Below are 15699 nucleotides of genomic sequence, written 5' to 3' on the forward strand. Positions count from 1 at the left end.
GAGTGAGGGATGTCGTGAAGAGTGAGGGAGTGAGGAACAGCAGATGGAGCAATGGGCTTGAAGTAAAGAGGATCTAAGTTCAAACCTCACTTCAGTAGGTAAATCCCTTAATCTTAGGGTTCAGTTTCCTCATCTATAGAATGAAGAGGATGAACTCAGTGGTCCTTAAGGGCCCTTCCAACTATAAATATTTGATCCTATGAAAAGGCCAATGAATTTGGTGATTAAGAATGTTACTGAAAGACTTTCAAGAGAGCATTTTCAGTACCATATAAATATAAGCATGTTGGTTATCTAACATACGAACTGCATCATACATATGACAATATATAGTGTGACTTAAACCCCTATAAAATGGCTTTTGTAGAAGTAGGTACTTTTGACCACTAAAGCTGTAACCTATTGGCAGGAAACTGAAAATAGGGGAGCAGATACTGGTGCCTCAGGATAACAGGGGCAAAAATCTATTAAAGACAAGAGAATCCTATTCACCTGCTCATTCATTGGTTCAATAAATGTTTATCCAAGTACCTACTTACTATGTGTAAAAATACTGTGATACTAAGACAAGGTCTCTACTCAGTGATAAGAAATATAGACATATCAGATACAAACCAGTCTGTAAAGTGTTAAGTGGTTTATGAATGTACTGGCAATATGTACTGTGTAGTTCAAAGGTATCCTTTCCAGTTGGGCTGAACAAAGACAACTTCATGTAGTAAGAAGGATCTAAACTGGGCCTAGAAGGATTTGTAGGATATGGGGTAGGGAGAAGGGCACTCTCAGTAGGGAAATGCAGGGAACAAGAGGCTAGGAAAATGAGATTTAAAAAAGAGGAATTAAGTGGATAATCCATTTGGATCATAGATTAAGAGTTGAAAGGGATCTCAGAGGTCCTCTAGCTCAGCATGCTCCACTGCAGATGAGGAATTAAATCTCTGAGAGACCGATTTGATCAACAAGTTAATTCTGACTTACAAGAATGGAGGTGGACTGGGAAGTACCTGAAGAATTCAGACAAAAGAATTCTCCTTCCTCAGGTTTTGAGGATAGCCATAAAAGTACAGCTCTGGCTTGGCCTGTTACTACAAATAAATGAAGTTAACAAAAGGCATCAGATTTTTCGGATGGCCCCCTCCAGTGGAATAAGGTCTGAGTTCTGAGAACCAAACAGAAAGAGTCCAGAATGAAGAACATGTTTCTAAAAGGGTGATCTTTTTAAAAGCTAACCTTTGTAAATATGGTGTATCCTTGCTAATCTTAATGTACCTTGTACTGTAAGATTCTTTATAGTGTAGGGAAGCAATTTCTTGAACTCTGAATGGTTGACTGAGTAATGTGTCTGAAGACCATGAACTCAGGGGCAGGACTATATCTCTAAGGGCAAGGTCTAAAGAAGAGACCTCTCTTTAATCCCTCAAGTAGTGGCACTTGCTAGGACAACACAACCTCAGTGGACAACCTTTTAGGAGTGTCCTTGGGGATTAATGTGGTTTATTAGTCATTTTTGACAGTTTTAAACTATGGAGATTTTTTAAATTCACAATTAACTCAATTTCTCTAATTTTTAATTCAAGAACCTATTAAACTAGTAAAAACTAACAACCATCTGTGCTAGAGAGAATTTTCTGACAACTTTAGGGTAATGTTATCAGAACTCTTAAAACTGAATTATTTTGAATTTTCCCTTGGGCCATACTCTGTTAAAGGGATTATTTATTTCCTTCCAGAAAAGTGTGTAGTCATGCACCAAATGATCCCATTCACTAACCCTCCAAATCTATTGGAAGCTGGTGTTATTTACATCATCTTTGAATGTCAAAAATCACTTGCCTTAAAGAACACTAAATATGCTTATATGGGAGTTGGATCTTGAGTAACCAAGGACCACTTCTTGACAAGGGCTTTTTACTCTTAGCAACTGAATGCTGTTGGAATGGAGTCCCCAGAAGACCCTTTTACCAACTTCTGCTCTGGAAAGAATAGTTAGGTCTTCGTGTGGGTCTGTTAATGGTACAAAAGCTATTTCTCAGTTTCATAAAATTTAGCTAAACACTCTATGCTATGTTAACCTTTTTGCAATTACCAAGTTGCTCCTCAAAAAAATTGAGACACCTGAAACAAAAGTTCTTAGGTTGTTTTTCCCGACCTGTATATGGTATTTTCCAAGCAGTGGATTAGAAAACATGTGTATATATCTACCAACCCACCCACCTACCTACTCACCCACCTACCTACCTACCTATCTACCCTACCCATCATCTATCCATCCATCCATCCATCCATCCATCCATCCATCCATCCATCCATCCATCCATCCATCCATCCATCCATCCATCCATCTTATCAATCTATCTTATCCCTACTAACAAAAGGGATGATCAGACCCCTAGAAATTGGAAACATTTGGAAAAATTGGATCGTAGAAAGTGGAACAGTTGTAAAGCCTACTCAAAAGCAATGGTTTAAGGACAGAGAAATCAAGAACTTTGAAATTCACATTTGACAAACCCATCTAAAGGCACAAGCCCTCTGCATACTGCAGGCAGGAAAGAATGGTTGTTAAAGGTGCTATTGAGACTTTGAGTACCTAGATTTGAGGAATTAGAAAATCACAGAAAGACTACTTAATTAGTTCCTACTGGGGCAAGGGTTTGCTTATCTTGCTTATCTGAAGTCTTATTCTGTAATTCCAGTGGTTTTAAGTGATCCTAAGTATTTTTTTAACCTTAAGTATTTATTCTGATTTGGAGTGGGACCAATGGGGTCACTAGAGAAGAAATCTTCCAATGGGTCAATTACTCCATGTGTAACAATTAAGAAGGTAAAATGATTATAGACTACTGTACTCTCTGTTTAAGATAAAGCATCTGCTTGTCAGCTTAAACCACTTTGCTTAACAATGCCCCTGTGTTTCATGGCCAAACAAAAGTGGGAAAATGTCATAAGTAATATAATAAAATAATGTGAGCAACAGATTGGCATAGTGAATAGAGAGCTAGCCCTGCATCCAGAAAGACCTGAGGTGAAATCCCACATCTGACAAGAGCTGGCAGTGAGACCAGAGCAGCTCGGAGGGCTCCGAGGCACTCAGACTATAGTTTGAAGAGAAGGTGCTTCTGCTCTACGTAGAAAAAAAAAATTTCCAAAACTAATGAAATCACAGATCTAGTCTCTATCTCTATATAATAAATGCACATTTACAGAGCAATGGCTTTAAGGCTGACTGTTTTCCTGAAAACAACCCAGAGAGGTCAGTGAAACAAGTGCTATTATGACCTCCATTTTGAAGATGAGGAAACTGAGGAACACAGAGCCCAGGTCACACATTTAAAGTAAAGGAGAAAGGCAGGCTTTGGACTCCAAGACCACTTTTGTTTCCACCCTACCAAGCTGCCTCTACCATTTCGTTATGCATTAAACATTACACGTGAGCTAGGTTTCCAAGTTTTGAATTTAAAACGAAGGGCAAAGTACAGTCTGTCATAATAACTATAACTTCACTCCAGGCACCTTTAAATACATTGACAACTTAGCTCTAATAGTAGTTTAAATTCTGCAGTGTGGGCAGATAATGGCACTGAAAAATCTTAACTTTTTTTTTTGCTGGCTTGTTTTCAAAAACTGCAAACTCAGTATAGTCTTTTCTTGGGGTAAGAGCCTTTTTTTTTTTTAAAGAAAATAGGTTCAGCTACTAGCACTCTGTATGTGTTTTTAAATCAGAAAAAGGTCTGTTTTAAAAACAGCTGAGGTACGTTTCCACATTTCATCCTATGAAACAATTCGATGCTAACTTGCCCAAGCTTCATCTTCTAGTAGAAACTTGAGCCCACCCTCAGTAATGTCATGCCGCACTTCTTACTGACAGCTCAGCTCCGTGTGCTTCTGCGGCATCGTTGATCAAAAGACACCCGCACCCCCCCCCCCTCCGCCGCCTCCCACATACTTACGCCTCGCGGGCTCCCAGAGCTTCCCAATGAACCCCCCCCCCCCAACACATCTTACACTTCAGTTCGGGAGTGGGAAACTGAGGCACTGGAGGCCAACCAACACACCCCAGGAGTTGCAAAAAAAATCCAGATTCCCACCGCCCTCTTCTGACCACCGAGGAGCGGTGTCCTGGCAGCTCCTCAAGCGCGCAGAGGTGAACAGACTCCCCTTCTCTCTGAAGGTTAATCATGGTCCATCCAACTGCGGGACCGAGGCTGTCTGCTAGCCCCGGCATTCTAGTCCCGGCACCCAGCCGCTCCTGGGTTCCAGGTCCCCGGCAGGCTGCCCGCTGCTGCGCTCTCCCCAGCCACCCCTCCATTGGCTTCTGCCGCATCCTGCGCCCCTCGGAGAAGCTCGCTCACTCGTCACCATGCCCGACATTCGCCCTAGCGCGCAGCCTCCCCATTAGCTGGGCTGGTCAGCCCAAAGTTAGCTGGGGCTAAACGCCGGGCGCAGCCCCTCACTCTCGGCCGCTAGCTACCCTGGCAGCTCGCAGCCCCGGAGTCTCCGGTCCCCGCGCCCTGGGCGCTCGCCGCCGCCGCCGGCTCTCACTCCCCACCCCTCTCCTTCCTCCCCTCGGCGGGCGCCCTCGCTAACCTGAACGCTGCCACTCAGGTAGCCAGCCTGTGCCACACGCGCCATCACCAGCCCGGCGAGACCGGGCTGAGCGCCTCCATCTCTGGCTGGTTCCCTCGCCTGCGCGCCCGAGCCCCAGAGCAGTGCTTACTGCGAGCGGCCAGTGCCCCGATCTTCTCCTCCGTGCGCCGCCGCCGCTGCCGCCGCTTCCTCAGGGATGCACTGGCTGCATGCTGCAGGCTGCGGGAGAGCAAGAGCTGCCTACCCACGGGCGGCCAAAAAAAACCTGCCGGGCTGCTGAGCATGCCCAGTCTGGCTTGCCGGAGTCACGGAGGAGTTGCAGGGAGGCAACTCCGTTCTTCCTGGTTTTAGCAGCAACCAGAGGAAGAGTAGCCGGGGGTGGGGTCGAAAGGAAAAGGGAACCGCCCAGTTCCCAGGAGATGAAACCTGCCTAGGGGGCGGGATGAGAGAAGGAGAAGGAGAAGAGGGAAAAGGGGGAGGAAGGGGAGGGGCAAAAGGAAGGGGAGGGAGAGGAGAGCTGTCAATGGGCTAGGAAAAAAGGTATCTGCAAGTACAAGTTGTTCCCAAGCAGGTTGGGTAGTTCTATAAACCACAGCTCCAACCTCCTCTTAAAATTCATTTTTGTCTAGTTTAATATCAAAAATAACGTAGTGTTGTGGTTCAGAGTGCTCTCAAGCACAGCATCTAGGACCTGAGTTCACATCCCGACTCTAGCACCTATTAACCAATCACGTATGGCCTGGATTGCGTCAGCACGGTCCAGTGGAAAGGATCCTGCATTTGAAGTTCTAATATCAGTTTTATTGTTAGTCTGTGGGTCATTTGATATCCCCGGGCCTCAGTTTCCCCATTTATACAACAAGGGGTTGAATTCGATGGCCTCCGAGGTCCTTTTCAACTCTAAATCTTTCTCTTGTCATCCCATCTTCATCACAGTTCGGTGGGGCAGGTGGTATAGGAGGAATAAGCAACATTTTCCAGATAAGAAAACAGACATTCTGAAGAGTGACGAGGACCCTTTATATTATGAGGTCCTATATAGCTAGCAAGCAGGTGGAATTTGTCCTCAAACTCTTCTGAGTTCGAGTTCTAGCTTCTGCAAGAGGCGAGGGACGCCAGCCTGCAAGTTGGGAATCAAATAATCTCACATGCTATTAGGGACTGTTGACTTTGATAGATAGCTAGGGCGAATGAGAACTCCAAGAAAGGGGAAAAGGTGCTGTGGGCATACATTGGTGGGTGGGGAATCAGATGGATACCGAGAGGATGGAGCATTTAAGCAAGTCTACTTCCCCGCGCCCCCCCCCCCCCCGCCAAAAATAATGCATTTCAGACTAGTTTAAGGATAAAAGAAGGGGAAAAGCGCATCTTGCTTGCCCCACTGTGTTTCCCAGAGAAGATACCTAGCATTTATGTGGCACTTTAACATTAACTCTTTTTATCCTCACAACAAATCTGGGAGGCAAGTACTTATGCCCATTTTATCGATGAGGAAACTAGTTAATGACTTGCCCAGGGTCAAACAGGTAAAATAAATATCTGGGATTGAATTTGCACTTGGCTCTTCCAGACTCCAGGTCCAAGGCTCCAACCTCTGCGCCACCCAGCAGAGCACCTTAGCTCTCAATGTGTTCTTAGGTTTGTTTGCTGCCACTTCTAAAGTCAAACCTTTCTACATTCTGCTGGGAGAATCGTGTGTGTGCGTGCGTGTACACCAACCCTAGAGAATAACACTACATCCATAGGGTGGCCTTGCCAAGACTTAGAGTAAGGGGGTGGTGGTGTTAGTCTGTGAGGACTGAATTCCAAGCTCCTCCCCTCCGCCGTAGCCCATCCTCCCCCGGACCCGCCTCCTTCCCCGCCCCACTCCTTTTAAGGGTTGCATCGCTTTTCCATTCCCTTGCAGCCTCTGCTAAGACCCGGAGAAGCTGAGTCCTTCCCATAGCGACTCTGCCTCGGAGCCTCCAGGACTCACTGGGCATGTTCCGTCGCTAGGTCAGGGTTTGCTGACACGGAGGAAGCTTCTCTTGGCAGCCGTGCCCCTCCACGGAGTACTTATTTCCCCCTTTCCCTTCCTGGGCCCCGGCACAAATACAAGTGGCCCGAGGCAGCTTTGGTCCCCCTCGCCGGGAGGCGCAGAACTAGGTCAGGGCTCCACTGAGCATGCTCGCGGCGGGGCCAGGCTCGGCCGCCTTCCTTCGCTAATCGCTGCGGTGAAGGTCAAGGGCGGGATCGCGAGCCGACCCGGGGAGGGCGAGGGGAGGGATGCGGACCCGGGCCTCGCGCGTGAGCACCTGCGGAACACGCGAAGCTTGCGGAGGACCCCCCAAGGCTTCATTCCGCACCCCACCCCCAGCCCACCCCGGAGCGAGAATGAAGCCGGGAGATGGTGTTTTATTTTTATTTTTATTTATTTATTTATTTTGCGGCGTCTTTGGAACTGGAACTCAAGTTTTCTCCCTGAGAACTTCTCAGCCTTCTCCTTTTTCAGCCCCAAGAAATGTGAGACCTTTTTCGAGGGCCTTCAATTGCCTTTTTCTTTGTGTGTGTGTGTGAGTGTGTGTGTGTGAGTGTGTGTGTGTGTGTGTGTGTGTGTGTGTGTGGCAATTGGGGTTAAGTGACTTGCCCAGGGTCACACATCTAGTAAGTGTTAAGTGTCTGAGGTCGGATTTGAATTCAGATCCTCCTGAATCCAGGGCCGGTGCTCTATCCACTTTAATTGCCTTTTTAACAACACAGGTCACCAGCGAAAATTTATTGTGCAAAGACCCAAGGATGCAAAGACCAAAAAGCCAAAAACAACAAAAAGTAACCCAACAACAAAACATTAAACAGTGCCTGTCCTCAGGGAGCTAACGGCATTCCACTGGTGATGGGGATATTTTAATAAATACCTGATATTTTAAGCTGTGCTTGTCACACCCCTGTCCTAAAGAGAACTTTTTGATGAAATCTGTTGCTTTATCCCTCGAATGCAATACTGTATTATATTCCCTCTTTTTTTTCTTGGAGAACCTTGGATGCACTCCCCTCTCTCTTCCCCATTCTCCACCTATCAAACACAGGCCCCGGAGGTGAGCTGTCTATCATATGGTCAGTGACTGTCAACTAGCATTTAAGTACCTACGATGTCAGGCTCTGTGCTGAACCTTGACGATGTAGGGAAAGGCAAAAAACTGTCTCTGCCCCTCAGAGAACTCATATTCCTGGACCAACACAGATGCTGCAAATTATTTTGGATATGTATGGGAAAGGTATTTTTAACCCACATTTTAGGAAAGGTTCTTCTATTTCTAGCTGTGTAATCATGAGTGATCCTACTTGTCCTCTGTAGGCCTGTTTGCTTTTCTGTTTGTTTGGTTTTTAAAGTGAGGTGGGAATAAGAATATTTGCACTACCTACCTCACAGGGCTGTTGGGAGTAAAAGCACTTTTTTTTTAAAGTCTGAAATTGTGATCATTTGAATCAGTCTCTATTTTGGTTGGTTATTTTTTTTTTGCATTTATTATTCAGTTTATTGGCTTTCCTTACTGAATAGAAGTAGAAATGTCAATCACCTGCCATTGGAGAATACCATGATGTTAAAAAAAAAAAAAAGATGCAGGGATCCTTCATACCAACCCAGATGTTTCTTAGATGAGCTTTTCCACTCAGAGTTAGACTCAAACCTCTAACATCTCTGGTCCAAAGCCTTCCCCTACAAGTGAGGTGTGTATTGTGTGTATGGGGAAACAAAGGGGCAACTTAGGGAATGGAGTTGAAGTGGGTGCCAGGCCTATTTTGAGGACTCTTTGAACCCCCTCCTTAACCTTGAGATCACTGATGGCCTGGGGCCAACCTTCCTTTTGTGAAACTGCTATTGGATCTGTGTCCTCAGTTCAAATTACATCTTTGGGGAAAGAAATGAACTAATATCTAAGGACATGTTATTCTATGTCTAACCATTGTAATGATTGCCAGACCTGAGATCATGAGATAATATTTCAATGGGACCTAATTATTTCAGATGAAGATCAACTTAAAATTCCATTATCATCACTGATAACAAAATGTATTTTATGGGAAAGATGACTTAATTCGTTATCAGAGTCGGTTTACATGCTTCTTAGTAGAGAACTATGGTATCCTAGGTTGTTCTGGGGATGAGATTTGTGTCCGTGTATCATGATGGGTGGCCTGGGGGTCAGAGAGAAATGAAAGAGTGCTTATCAAGTACCTAAGATGCCTGAATTTGAACAGGGCTTTGGGTTAGGGGAAGGTGCTAGATAAGAATGCCTTAAGGAAGCTAGGGGGCTCTGGACTTGGACTCTGCATAGGAAAACCTGAATTTGAATCTTTTCTTAGACACTAACTTTCTAAAGTGGTCTCACTACCCTTGTGACTCTGAGCAAGTCACTTAACCTTAATTTCTTTATCTGTAAAAAGGGGAATAATAATAATAGCACCTCTCTAACCACCCCCCCACCCTGTAAGTGATTGTGAGGATCAAATAAGATAATATATGGAAAATACTTTGTGAACGTTAAAGCTCTATATAAATGGTAGCTCTCTGTCTCTACTCTGCAGTAGGTTGTAGGGTAATGGATAGGTATGGGGCTAAGGAAAGAAGAAAAGAGTTTAGAAGCTATGTGTGCTAGGTTATGTGGTAGAACTTAATCTTGCTTCCCAAGGGCATTTTTGAAAGTTGGTCCCACAGGCAACCCCTAATTTACAACTAGGCTCAAACACTTTAATTGTTTGGAATTCATGAATTTTTCTCATAGAAACAGTTTTATAAACAGTGGTTAGATTTCCAAACCAGACCACAAAAATTCATTTGACCCACATTAAAAAACAAAAACAAAAAACTATCTTCCTTTTTTAAGTACTACCCTGATGCCTCATTATGATATGGAGGTCACCCTGGGATTTGGAAGGTTGTACCAACTGATCCCAAATTCTAGTAGTTCTTACCAAACTGAAAAAACACTGAGTGTAGTCTTAGTGATAAACTGTTGTCCTAAGGATCAGCTTCTTTTGCTAACTTGGTTCTTGGGCAGGTAGCCAGGAGAGCTAAGTGTATTATTTCTGTTTCTTATCCCCTGCCTTATACTTAGGACCTTCCTGGTGCCTGGGTATCAGCCTTCAGGTACCTCACAATCTGTAATGATGAGGTATGATGATCCAATAACTCTCCGAGACTCTGCCCCCTCAACTTTAAGGCCATGGGGTCGATCAGGCTCAACAGACTTGCATTTATCTTACTGTCCAAACATGCTATCACCTCTGGTCCTTGTTTGTTCTGACTGCTGGGCTTACATAAGCTTTGTGGCCTCCACCTAACTTTTACACAGGATTTCCAGAATTTGCTGGTAGGATGATATAAGAAATCTTGAGATGCAAGCAGAGTTCTACCTAGGCAAGCTCTTAATTCAACTTTTTAAGAAAAATTCAATTGTAGGGAAGGATAGAGACGTTAGGACACTAGGAGATTGCTCCTAGGGAAACTTTTGTGGAAGAAGGGAACAAAATGGACCATACTAAGGATAAACTCACTTAGGATATGTCTATGTTTGGGGGCAGCTGGGTGGCACAGTAGATAAAGCACTGGCCCTGGATTCAGGAGGACCTGAGTTCAAATGTGACCTCAGACACTTGACACATACTAGCTGTGTGACCCTGGGCAAGTCACTTAACCCTCATTGCCCTGCAAAAAAAAAAAAAAAAAAAAAGGATATGTCTATGTTTATTGGGGTAGATGGGTAGGGGAAATTGTTCATTTCATAACTTCCAATTTTAATTAATTATTCTTGCTAACTAGTTGCCAAATTTGTTTGTTTCTTCTGCTAAAGGAAGTACAAGGGTTATTCATCCCCTCCAAATTTCAGGAACCTGAACAGAGTTCCAATTGTCTGGTCCTCATTAAAGCTCTAGTTGTAAACATTTTAAAAGGTAGATATTGGCTTTACTCAGGGGGTCTGGAACTCTGTTTAGAATTTAGATTTCATTCTGCTTGGCTATTGATTCTGTGTTTATCTTTGTTGAAATGTTGCAGTTCATGTCTAAAAATTTTCTTCCCCACTTTTGGCATCCACCAAAAGGCAGAAAAAACCCAGAGAGGTTCCATCAATGCTTGTTGTATGAATGAATAAATTAATGTGGTAACACAAAAGCAATACAATATTTAGGTACATTTTCTTAGTGGTTTCTTTGTCAGCATTGTGGCTCATCGACTTATCGTAATTTGTTGCCACCTCTGCTATTAAATTCCACAAGACTACCTTGCTACTTTAATAGGAACAAATTCAATTTCTTGAAGGTTAATATTCATATAACAGGATGAATGTCAATATGATTATATTTATGAACATATATGGCAGCTTTCTTAAAACGTATTTAAATGACACAATAACTCGTGTTTCTTGGAATAAAGGATGGTTTATAGGTAGAACTCAATAATTGCTAATAAGCAATTAGCAATGACATAATTCTAGTAAGAATCATGGTGTCTTGCATGTAGTAGGTGCTTCATTCATTCAGTGAAATACTCTTTCTTAAGTCTTTGCTGTGTAAAAGACCCTGTTCTAGGTGCTGTTTGAAGGAAGGAAAGACATAATAATGGAATAAATCAATCAAGAAGAAAATAGAGTAAGAATATAAAGCAACCGCTTGGAGATTATGACTGGTTGATTCTAGTACTTTCTAATGCTGCAGGCTTATGTGTGTCTTACAGCCTGGGCTACTAATTCTTGAAAATGGACAGAGCTTGTCAGGGCAGGGGCCTTGCTAGTCTTCAAGAACCATTGACTGTCTCTCATGAATATTACATTTAATTATGTTAAAAGTCAATGGGTTGCATATCATCCATGAGGGAAATGGTTAGATAACGACTTCACTTTAAGCCAAAGCACTTGTATATATATGTGAATATATGTCAATGCACATATATGATTGCATATATTATCATCTTACCATTTTTACCATAATATTTAATATTAAGCAGATTGATCTTTCTGATAATTCTGATCATCTTTAATAATGATTTAATTTCACTGATGAGAAGGATAAGAGGGAAAGAGATTAGAAACAAAGAGAATTCCTACTGAAAAGCCTGTATGTATCCCATGCATAACATTACTAACAAATGGTATTTAGGAAGACATCTGCATCCAAAGACTATTTGCCTAATTGTTTGGATTTATGAACAAGGATTTTATTTTATTTGAGAAGGCATATGTTGAAATGAAAAGAGTACCAAACAAGAAATCTGAAGACCTAAGCTTAAACTCTAGCCTCCAATACTTAGCATTTTTAGAGGTGAAGGGGACCTTAGAACTCATTGGATCATTAGATCATGGATTTTAGGACTAGAAAGGACCCCAAAGGTCTAGTCCAGCTTCCCCATTTTACAGATGAGGGTACTGAGGACTAGAGAGATGAAGTGATTTTCCTTGTGTCACACGAGTGGCAGAACCAGGAGTCAAATCCTTTGATTCCATATCCAGCCTTCTTTTCCCTACATGGCTCTGCTTCCCAATAAGATCGACCCTTCCCCCCTCCCTCCAAAGCACAACCCTGATCACTCCAGGGGCTCAGTTCCAAGGCCAGCAGCATGCTTGTTAGAAGAATATTAAGAGAGAAAATTTTTAGAAAAGATACCTTCCCCTTCCCACCATGAAATTGGTACCTTAATTAACTGAATGCATATTGATATGTTTTTTAGATAAGGAGGTTGCATTACGTAAGAATCAAGCAGCGTCACCACAGAAACAAACCTAAGACCCAATCAATCATTCCTGTATATGCAAATGAATGTCACACCAGGCATGGTGCATGACCTTCAATACAATTTGGTTTTGATGTCATCTGAAGAAATTGGCCAAATAATTCATGCAAGGATGGATTAGATGCATTAGCCTGGACCAGTGAAGCTTCTATATTGAATGAGGGGAAATCAAGACTTATAAATATAGTTTAATTTATTATAAAATAAATGTTCCAGATCTGCCATACAATTTTAGAAACATCCTATAATTTGTCATGACAGTTTATTTATGAAAAGACTAGAATGCTGAGTTTTTACAAGAAAACAAATTAGTCAGTGACTCTTCTCTTATGACTTATTTACAGTGGAAATTTTTTAAAAATTAAACATGACATATGAATTTTCATGGAAGTGATTACTGCAACAATAAACCCATCCGTGACATATATTATTTTACATCCTCGACCCCATCTCAAGAAGTTCACTGACTTATAAGCTGAAGCAGTTTATCTAGTTTTTGTGTCACAGAAAGGGAGCACTGGGTTTGGTGATAGAAGAACAAATCCCAGCTCTGACACCGACTCCTTTTGTGACCTTACACACAGTCACTTAATCTTTCTGAGCCTCGTCTCCTTCATCAGTAAAATGAGGATAACATCATCTGTGATGTCTGCTTATCTGCCTGCTTCCTTAGATTGTTGGGAGGGGAGCAATCTGAAAATCTTGAAGTTCTGTATAAAGTTAAGTTGTTAGCATTCTTTGGTGGCCTATGTTTGGAATGGTTTCAAAAGTCCATCATTTGTAGCTTTACTCTGGGTCTGGGAGACCTGACTGGGCCATGAAAGTGGGGGTTGGGATAAGGCTACTTTGAACTTAAATAGGCAATGTAAGTATAGGCTGCATAAATACATTCTAGAAAATAGTCATGCATTGGCCGTGTCCAAAAATGTGTGTCTCTTACTACATCTTGGGTCCATCTCCTCTCTATCAGGAGGTGGGGAGCATGTTTCATCATGGGTCCCCTTGAGACATGATTGGCCACTGAATTGATCAGGGTCTTTTAGGGTTGTTTGTCTTTGCAGTACTGTTGTCATGTGGATTGTTCTTTTGGTTCTACTCATTTCACTCTGTATTAGTTCATATTTCTCAGGATTCTCTTGGGGGATGGGGGTGGAGCACGCAAGGAGGCACCCATCATCCTAAGGATTTTTTTTTTGACAGGGCAATGAGGGTTAAGTGACTTGCCCAGGGTCACACAGCTAGTTAAGTGGCAAGTGTCTGAGGCTGGATTTGAACTCAGGTCCTCCTGAATCCAAGGCCAGTGCTTTAGTCCATTGCACCACCTAGCTGCCCCCATAATTTTTTTTTTTAATTGAATCTCTGACCCCTGGAGGAAATAGTAATGAAGTGTGACTTTTCCCTTTGGCTTTCTTTAATTACCCTCCTGGAAAAAAAATAAAATAAAGTTGAGAGAGGGAAAATGGACCAAGTCATGAGACTATGTCAAGCCAGAGTGTATTGGATACTTAATTCAAAGGGCAAAGGAGAAAGCTGGAATTCACATACATTCAGGGGGACCTGAGTTCAAATCCAGCCTCAGACACTTGACACTTACTAGCTGTGTGACCCTGGGCAAGTCATTTAGCCCTCATTGCCCTGCAAAAAAAAAAAGAAAGAAAAACAAAAATAATACCTCAAATCAAATTTTGGAGTGGTAGAGCCAACAAAATGTCAGGGTGAAACAATTTTCAGCCTAAGAAAACATAATTGGTCTGTGACACTGGGGCGGAGGCTGATCCAAAGCATAGTGCATGTGGCACCAACACCAGCAGTGGGTTTTGAAGGCTGCTACAACAGCAGCTCCCAGAGCTCTCAGTCCAGAGATGGTAAGGGGGTTGGGCAACTGGTCAGAAAGAGATTATAGGGGATCCTCTGTTGGAACTGGGTACAGATGGTGCTGATTGGCAACTTTACTCTCCATGGGGGTTACAGGTTGCAGTTCCAGGGCCAAGAGGAGTGTTAGTGCTTGTGACTGCAGGGGAACAAGAGCCCTTCCTGGGTAGACCAGAGTACTGACCAGAAAAACAATGACCATACGTCTCCCCCAATTACACCACCATAGAAACACAGAAAAGTTGCTGATCCACAGAAATAGTTCTGAAAACAGCAGCATAAAAAATCCTGAAGCTTAAGACAGGGTCTCCTTATCCCAACATGAGCAGAGACCAACTTTAAAAGCCAAGAAATAGGCTAAATATGGTAGGAAAATGAGAAAACAAGCAAAAAAAACCCCAAAACACTTGACCATAAAAAGCTCCTAGGGTGGCAGGGAAAACCAAGACACAAACTCAGTGATAAGAACATGATCTTGAAGAGATGGGCTGAACCCTTCCATAGTATTCTCAATAGATTATCATCAACCAATGCTGAAGCCATTGCCACATACCTCAGGTTGAAGTCAATCCCTCTCTAGCCAAACTTCCAACTGAAGAAGAGTTTTTGAATGTCATTAAGCTCCTTTCATGTGGCAAAGCACCTGGTGCCAATTCTATTCCATCTTAGATTTACAAAGCAGGGGGCCCACTTGTTATATAAAAGTTGGCTGAAATATTCTGGGTTATATGACAGGAGATTATCCCCCAGGAGTTCAAGGATACTTTCATTGTCCATCTCTATGAAGGAAAAGGAAAAAGGTTGTCCAGTGACAATTGCATAACTATCTCTCTCTTAGTCATCGCTGGCAAGATTCTTGCTAGAGTCCTCTTTAATAGGCTGATCTTTCACCTGGAAGATAGTCATCTACCCAAGAGTCAGTGTGGCTTCAGAAAAGGCTGAGAGACAATTGACATGGTATTTGCTGCTCAACTCCAGGAGAAATGCCAGGAGCAGAACAGAGGCTCTGATACAATGTTCATTTGACCAGGGCCTTTGATACTGTCAATCATTAGGGCTTGTGGAAGATCATGGGAAAATTTGGTTACTTTGAGTTGTTCATCAATGTTGTATGCCAGTTTCATGAACATGCTTGAATGGGTTTTGGATAATGGGTGATACTCCAGAGCTTTCCCAGTCACCACTGGAGAGAAGCAGGGCTGTGTGTTTAGTCCCATGTTTTTAGCATGATGTTGTTAGACACCTTTAATGCGAATGGAAATGGCATCAAGGTCAGCTACCACTCTAATGGGAAATTGTTTAACTTGAAAAAGCTGCAAGTCAAGACTAAAGTGGAAGGAGAGTTGGTGTGTGACATTTTGTTCATAAATTATTGTGTACTTAATGCAGCCTCTGAAGCTGAGATGCAACAAAATACGTATGGATTCTCTGCTGCCTGTGCTAATTTTGGCCCAACAGTTAATTCCAAGAAAACA

The 15699-nt window shown here is 42.8% G+C and overlaps 1 protein-coding gene and 1 long non-coding RNA gene across 3 annotated transcripts in view; one reads left to right on the plus strand and one right to left on the minus strand.

Moving 5' to 3' along the window:
• The window catches only part of MFAP3L (microfibril associated protein 3 like), a 75665-nt gene extending 70824 nt beyond the window's left edge, over positions 1-4841 (minus strand). Inside the window, exon 1 of one of the 2 annotated variants that reach the window (XM_043971078.1) lies at positions 4718-4841. The gene's annotated coding sequence lies outside the window, so the exon portion shown is untranslated. Of the gene's footprint in view, positions 1-4587 lie in introns of both variants that reach the window. The other variant, XM_043971077.1, reaches the window with a different exon arrangement.
• A 2024-nt stretch (positions 4842-6865) lies between these two features.
• Positions 6866-15699, plus strand: part of LOC122732623 — an 85382-nt gene continuing 76548 nt past the window's right edge. The window contains exon 1 of the long non-coding RNA XR_006353632.1: positions 6866-7089. This is a non-coding gene — a long non-coding RNA (uncharacterized LOC122732623). The remainder of the gene's footprint in view (positions 7090-15699) is intronic.

Source organism: Dromiciops gliroides, chromosome 6 (genome assembly GCF_019393635.1).
Source record: "Dromiciops gliroides isolate mDroGli1 chromosome 6, mDroGli1.pri, whole genome shotgun sequence".
NCBI lineage: Eukaryota > Metazoa > Chordata > Mammalia > Microbiotheria > Microbiotheriidae > Dromiciops > Dromiciops gliroides.